General features: G+C 39.0%; 1 pseudogene; it reads right to left on the reverse strand.

Annotated features, from left to right (window-relative positions):
- Nucleotides 1-3,119: 3,119 nt before the first annotated feature.
- On the reverse strand, nt 3,120-5,562 carry LOC128576859 (probable 28S rRNA (cytosine(4447)-C(5))-methyltransferase; annotated as a pseudogene).
- Between the last annotated feature and the right edge of the window lie 2,740 nt (nt 5,563-8,302).

Here is an 8,302-nt window from a genome sequence, read left to right on the forward strand (position 1 = left end):
TCCTCAGTTTAGAGAGAGTCACTGAAAACACAACAGAACCAAGGTCTCATTGATTGAATATTTTATTTTTTTTGTATCAACACCTGCCATTCTATCTACATTTGATTTGCTTTAGTTCAAGTCCTCACTTTCTCACCTGTACTATCTGTAACCCTCTCTTAACTAGTCTTTCTGCTGCCAATCATCCTTCCCTTCAAAACATCTCTATAGCAGAAGTTCTTAAAGAGTAGCCTGTCGTCTCCTGTGAGTCTCTGAGACACTTTCAAGGTATCATGAGGTCAAAATTAATTTCATGATAATACTAAGATGTCATTTGCCCTTGTCCTGGCATTGACATTTTCATTAATGGTGTAAATTTGGTGACAAGTAAAACTTCTGGCACTTCGGCATAAATCAAGTCAATGAAATCAACATTACTAGTTGTCACTGGGGTCTTAACCACCTATTTCATAAAACCAAATTGCTACTTTTACTTAATTTTTGATTAAGCAGTAAATTTATTAATTGTAATAATCTTACTCCTTGAGTGGACACCTAATATTCTGTGTGACAAAATGAGAAGTACTCATAAAACATCTCTGCTGTACAATGAAGTAGATGCCTATCTCAGGGGAAATCACTTGGGAGTTGTGGCTGAACTAGGTGCTTATTCATGGAATGGTGATTTTTACTTGACAGAGCAAATTACAGATAAGCTATATACATTCAAATTTGGGTATTTTGCAGGCATTTTCTTGAAAATAAATGATGTAAACCTGTCACTTTGAGAAAAGCATGAACAATATTTGTTGACAATGATAAAATTTAAGTTTTCAAGCAAAAATATGAATTTTAGAAATTTTGTGTCTGCCACCATAAACTAGCTTGACAGTATCCCATAATGTTTTTTGATGATATCAATGGTGATATTAATACTTGATTTAAAAAAATTATATAATGAAAGTATTCATGTATTAATGTATGAATGAGTTATGCAAGATTCGTTTAAAGTACAAGACTAGTGGATTTTTTTTATTTCAGAATATTATGAGGGTACACGCATTTTGCTTACATAGTCTGCTTTTATCTCAAATTTATAAGTGTGCCCTTCACCCAGACAGTGTCTTTCTTTTCCCTCCCACCTACTTGAATTCTGTTGAGTTTCATTTTCATATGTGCACGTGTTGATCAACTAGTTGCAATTTAGTACTGAGTACATGTAGTGTTTGTTTCTCCATTCTTGCAATACTTCATTTAGGAGAATGGTCTCCAATTCCACTCAAGTTATTACAAAAGATAGAAGGTCATCAATTTTTTATGGCTGAGTAGTACTCCATTGTATACACATACCATATTTTATTGATCCATTAATGTGTTGATGAGCACTTGGGTTGTTTCCACATTTTTACAATTATGAATTGTGGTGCTATAACAATTCAGTGCACGTGTTTTTTGTTTGTTTGTTTGTTTTTATAAAATGTCTTTTTTTCCTTTGAGTAAATACCTAGTAGTAGAATTTCTAGATCAAATGGAAGGCTTACTTTTAGTTCTTTGTGGTATCTCCGCACTACTTTCTATAGCCATTGTACTAGTTTTTAGTTCTACCAGAAGTTTAAAAGTACTTCTTTCTCTCAGCATTCTCACCAGCATCTGGTGCTTTCAGACTTTTTGAAATGCACTATTCTCACTGGAGTTAAATAATATCTTAATGTGGTTTTGATTTGCCTTTCTCTGATGATTAGGTATGTTGAGCATTTTTTCATGGTTTTATTGGCTATTCCTCTATCTTCATTTTAAAAGTTTCTGTTCATGTCTTCTGCCCATTTTTAATGGGGTTGTTTGATCTTTTCTTACTGATTTGCTTGAGTTCTTTGTAGATTCTGGTTATTATCCCTTAATCTGATATATAGCATGAAAATGTTTTTTCCTCATTCTGTAGGTTATCTAAATTGTTCTATTGATTATTTCCTTGGCAGCACAGTATCTTTTTAATTTGATCAGGTCCCATGACCAGCGGATTTTAATGTAACAGAATATGGCAAGGTTTTTGTTTGTTTGTTTGAGACAGTCTCACTCTGTCACACTGGGTAGAGTGCTGTGGCTTCATAGCTTACAGCAATCTCAAACTTATCTTCTTTCAGCCTCCCAAGTAGCTGGGACTATAGGTTCCTGCCACAACACCCAGCTAGTTTTTCTTATTTTATTTTATTGATAGAGAGTCCTACTCTGTCACCCTGGGTAGAGGCCCATGGAGTCATCATAGCTCACAGCAACCTCAAACTCTTGGGCTCAAGTGATACTCTTGCCTCAGCTTCCCAAGTAGCTGGGAACACAGGTGCCTGCCACAAGACCCAGGTAATTTTTCTACTTTTAATAGAAAGGGAGTCTTACTCTTGCTCAGGCTGTTCTCAAACTCCTGAGCTCAAGTGATCCATTAGCCTTTGCCTCCCAGACTGCTAGGATTATAGGTGTGAGCCATACAAGGCCAGTTTTTCTAATTTTAGAAGAGATAGTGTCTCACCTTTGCTCAGGGTGGTCTCAAACTCCTGAGCTCAAGCAATCCAACTGCCTCATTCTCCAAAGTGCCAGGATTACTGGCATAAGACACCATGCCCAGTTTATGTCAAGTTCATTGATAAGATTTCTGGTTCCACATTGTAACTAACCATTAAGAAACACTTAATGAGTTTTGGTGATGTGTTCAAAGAAGAATATTCACATACTTTTTTGAGGTCATATTTTCTTAATTTTCTTGAGACAAAACCAGATATCATAACAGATTCTTACAGCTGTTTCTAGATTGAATGTAGAAACAGCTGTAAGAATCTGTCTATCCTCTATTAAGCAAAAAAAAACAGTTTTTAAAGTTCTAAAATGATACTAATCCTCTTACAATCTGTTTGATTTTGAAAAAAATATTTTCCATAAAAATATGTCATTTAAATAAAAATGTCATTTATATTGACATGTAATTGACTTACTATAGTTACTCTTAAATGAATTAAGCAATTTTATTTTATTTTTTGAGGTTGTAAAACATATTATTACATTTCATGTGTATGCACAGTGGGGAAGCCATCCTCACAGAGGTAAGAGTTCCAACCCAGGGACAATAGCAGTAAGCCATCTTAGTCTAGTTCTCAACTATCCATCAGAGATAGCAGTGGCTGGCTGTTGTCCTTGGACTGAGATTTCCTCCTTTCTGCTGGTGGGGGCCTGTTGGAACTCAGGGGAGACACCACGGAAATCGGAGGTTCTTTGGGGGTGCCATTCTATTTCTGGAAGGCAGCCTTCTTGAAAGGCTGCTCTGACAACTGCTGCTTTACCCTCTTGAGGCCCTTTGGCTTTCCCAAGGGGCTGATGATGGTCCTTAGGCTTGGGTGTGGCCTGGGTGTTAGGGATAGCACAGTAGACATTTCCGTGTCCATGCTCTTGGGAGGGGCATTCTGCTTCAGAAATGCAACTTTCTTGGAGGACTGCAATTGAGGTGATTGTTGCTTTAGCTTCATAGTAACCTTTGGTTCCCTGATCACATCAGCTTTTTCAGCTGGCTTACTGCTACCCCGGAGCTTAGAGGAAACTTGGGCCTTTGTGACAGCAGGTACAGTAGAGAATTCTGAGTGTGCCCTTTTGGAGATGCCGCTCAGCTTCTTGAAGGCTTTCTGGGGATGTTGCCATTTCTGCAACTGCTGCTTTGCCTTTGCAGACCCTTTAGCCCTCTTCACTGGCTGGTTGTTCTCATTGTTGGGGGTGACCTGAACCTTCAGATCAAGCAAGTCTAGGTTTGTAGTACTGGCTGTTTCAGAATTTCCTGTTTGAGGCTGGGGTATAAAATCGAAGAATTTCTTGAACTTGGCAATAAAGAAACCATCCATATTGTGAGTATGAGGGTAGAGGCGTCCAGTGGAACGAAGAGAGGGGTGGAACCGTCTTTCTCAAAAGCGGGTAAAACCTTCTTGTCCAAAGTCTAGACCTGTGGGCACCAGCCACACATTCCTCTTTTTCAGGGCATAGTCTACCACCCACATATTCTCTTCTACCATGATAGAACAGGTGCAGTAGACAAGGTAGCCTCCTGTCTTGGAGGTGGCATTGACATAGTCAATAGCACTTAGGAGCAACTCCTTCTGAAGGTGAGCACAGCACAAGATGTCTTTTTAATCCTTATTAGTCTTCACAGATGGATCCTTGGAGATGACCCCAGTGCCACTGCAGGGAGCATCCAACAGCACTCGGTCAAAGTCCCCCACCACTTCAGGGAACTGGCACCCATCATAGTGGCTGATAATGGTGTTGGTGACTCCTAGGTGGTGCAAGTTGCCCACAACACTCTTGAGACGCTCAGCATTGGCATCATTGCAAGGATCACACCTGTGGTCTTCATCAGCTGGGCTATATAGCTGGTACTCCAGGAGCACAACACATGTCCAGTATCCGCTCATGTACTTGGGGTGACAAGGCCATAACTGGCAACATGCTGGAGGCTCCCTGCAGCATGTAGTGCCCAGCCAGGTGCTCAGGGGTAGCACCAATAGGCACTGAAGAATCATATGTCACTAATCCAGTCTCTGACCACTTGCCCAGAGGATCCAGGTTAACTCCACGATTGATTAGTACCTGAGCAAGATCTCAGCGTCAGGTTTTCAAGGTATTGGTTCGAAGGGTGATTGGTTCCTAGGCACCTCATTAGCTTCTAAAAACTCCACCAGTTCCAATGAAGCGAAGAGGTCCATGGGCTTGCCAAGCAAGAAGTATCCATAGGAGTAATAAGTTGCCAGATCTTTCTTCAGCCAATTCAGATATTCAGAATGAGACTTACCTTCTTCTCGCTGGGTCCCAAAATCACTCAGAACTCCCACTATAATCCTGGATCTGCTTGTGAACTCATTGCAGGTCTAGAGCCTGGGCATCATGCTCCATCTCCCCAGCAGGGGGGCAGCACAGATGGCTCCTCATCATCCACATTGATCTGCATGCCCCTGTCTCTTCCTCCTTTGTGCTGCTGGACTCAGGTGATCCTTTTTCCTCCTCTGTCTCTTCATTCCACTGGATCCTAGGTTCCAGGGCCTTCTGCTTCTGAGCAGGTCTTTCAATGGGCAGCAACTCTGCACCTTCAACCTCATCTTGGGAGTCAGAGTCAGCTCCATAGTCATCTACCATATCAGCATCACTGTCCTCAGAGCCCCAGAGAGCCCCCTGGTTCACCACACCATCCTCTTCAGAGTCTTCCTCCTCTTCTTCCTCATCACTGTTATGGGTTGATGCTGGACGCTTCTTGCCTCAAGCAGCATTAAATAAGGACTGGACTACCTTCTTAGCAGGTGTATGGCCAGCTCCTGTAGAGATCCCTTTTGGTAGTTTTTCAAACAAAGGTTTGGTCCCAGATGACACATATGTCTTAAGGGCTTCAGCAGAACCCAAACTCCTCTTGGCTGCCCTTTTTCCAGCCCTACTAGATAGCCTGTTCGAATTTTCATCACCTGAGGGCAGGAATCTGATGAGTTCAGTCTCTGCACCCTTCTGTTTCTGGGCCTTTCAGCCTGGCCCACGCTTCTCTTTTGTAGGGTCCAATTTGCACCCCATGACACTGAAAGCAGCGTGAGGCCAGAGAGAGGTCCTAGGTAAGAGGCCGAATTAATCAATTTTTAAAAGATTCTCCATTTTAATTTGCAATGTACAAACATCAATGGATATAAACCACAAAAACAAAGGCTCTTTGAGGTTCTCAATAACTTTTGAGTATAAAGTAGTCCTGAGACCAAAACAGTTCCTCTACCATGTCATTTCTTTCCTTAAATATCAGTGACCTACCATCATTCAAGACCCTTCACAGACAGGCCTAAAGCTTCTTTTCAAGTCTCATCTCCTGTCACTCCCCTCATTCGTGTGACTTGCTTTATTGTGTTACTAGCTTTATTGCAGTGGTCTGAACCAAACCTGCAATATCTCTGTAGAATTGGTTCTGATTCTCTGGAGAATGTTTACTAATACAGAAAAGGTGAAATATCAATACTATCAATATCTGTGTGATCTGAAATAAGTTATTTAACCGTCCAGGGCATTGGTTCCCCATATCTAAAACACTTACCTCCCTCAGGGCTTTGTGAGAATGAAATAAGAAATTCAGTGTAAAAGTGCCTAGCAGAGGTCCCTTCCTTCTTCCATTGCCTAAATATTTCTCTCAGCTACCAATCAGCATCCTAAATTTATCAATAATTTAAAAATATAGGTTAATATATTTCTAATTTGAATGAGAAATTCAAAGCCCCTCCTTCCCATTAACTAAGCCTCCATAACTCCTTGTTTTTCAGTCACATGGGCTTTGATGTATAGAATGACACTTTAGACCAGGGATAGGGAAAAAAGGACCTTAAGGCCACATGTGCCCTTGTAGGTCTTTGAGTGCAGCCTTTTCACTGAATCCAAATTTTATAGAACAAATTATCTTATTTTTATCAATGCATTTTTGTTTGTATTTTATATTTTTATTTTTAAAATGAAAGTATTTAAAATACCAAATAATCAAATAAATTTCAATGGAATAATCTCCCCAAATTGGTCAACACAATAAGAATAAGGGCTAAATTGGTGGCTGCTATTCTCATGACTTAATTCTAACTTCCTCTGCCTGTATGCTGCCACTACTGCATGAGGGTGATTGGCAAGAGTTTATGGGAGTCAAGTACACCAGTCTGTTATCAGCTTTTGACAGTGGTGCACTGTGTTTCTGTTTCAAGTGGAATTTGTGAATAGTTGCACAGCTAGACAGTAGTTTTTAATTCTGCTTGCTGAGCAGCCCATCATGTCAAAAAAACAAAAACAAGAGAATGCTGAATGAAGAAAACATATTATTAAATGAGGATTGGGAATTGCAATATTATCTTGTTTCCACTAAAGATAAGAAGACTTTGCCTGCTTTGTGATACTGCAATACCAACATTAAAGAAATTTAATGTTCATCAGCATTATAACACTCATAAGTACACAAAAATTAGATGGACAAGTGCAAAAGATTTTTGAAGAAATTAAAAGATGAAAAGCAAAGGCAATTCTTTCAAGCAGCAGAAAGACCTGGAAATAATGCCACCGAAGCAACTTATAAAGTAAAATATGTTTAGGAGAAAGGGGAAGCCATTCAGTGATGTAAAAATTGTGAAAGAATGCATTGTTGATGTCGTACGATACTTATTCTCCAACAATGTTTCAAACAACTGCTTCTTTCAAGGAGAACCATAACCGTTGGGCAGAATGAATTATCCTTCAAATTAACAGAACTTCATATAATACTTCAAAAGAAAAAAATATATATATTATTCAATCACTTTGAATAAACTAACCTATCTTCCTGACTCAGCACAGTTTTTATACTTCATTCAGGTCTTAGCAGAAGGTTTTCTTTGCTACCAAGAGTTACTCCTTTGGGCACTCTTGTGAACAAAACATGGGGGAATAGATATCTTCAACAAGTTTCAAGATACATGTTGTGAAGTTGGACTTCATTTGGTAAATTTAAGGAGTATATGTATTGACAGTGCACTTTCCATGACAGGAAAACATAAAAAGTTTATTGGACAATTTTAAAACATGTATTAACATATCCAGATGTATCTAGAATCAGCAAAATCTCTGTGCTAAAACTACTATTTTAAGTAACACTTTGCAACAAATTGTGTGTATTGTTAACAAAATCTGTGCAAATGCAACACAGCATTGTCAGTTTCATAACATGCTAAATTATTTAACAATAATTTTTTCTTTTTTTCTTTTTATACAGAGTCTCAAGCTGTTACCCTGGGTAGAGTCCCGTGGCATCATAACTCACAGCAACCTTCAACTCTTGGGCTCAAGTGATCCTCTTGCCTCAGTTTTTCTGTTTTTAGTAGAGACAGAGTCTCATTTTTGCTCAGGCTGGTCTTGAACTCATGAACTCAAGCTATCCACCTGCCTTGGCCTCCAAGAGTGCTAGCATTATAGCCGTGAGTCACTGCACCCAGCCAACAATGATGATTTCAGTATGGATTTGCCTAATCATTCTTAAGTGTATTGGTTATCACAGGGACAAGTGTTAGCCAAAAATGTATCTCTGAGATAACAGATAGTTAAATATTATGAATAAAATAATCAACAAAGTAAATTATTGAAAGAACATTTCTATAGGAATGCAGCATTTCTGTGTGAAATCATATTACATCAAAACAACTTGAATATTTCTTTCCTAGGTAAAATTAAGTCTATACAGGATATGAGGCAAAAACAATCCAAACATTTTTAAAAAGGCTATTTATTTTTAAAATAATTATTTTTCAAAAGGAAATTTGGGGTG

This window comes from Nycticebus coucang, chromosome X, assembly GCF_027406575.1.
Source record: "Nycticebus coucang isolate mNycCou1 chromosome X, mNycCou1.pri, whole genome shotgun sequence".
NCBI lineage: Eukaryota > Metazoa > Chordata > Mammalia > Primates > Lorisidae > Nycticebus > Nycticebus coucang.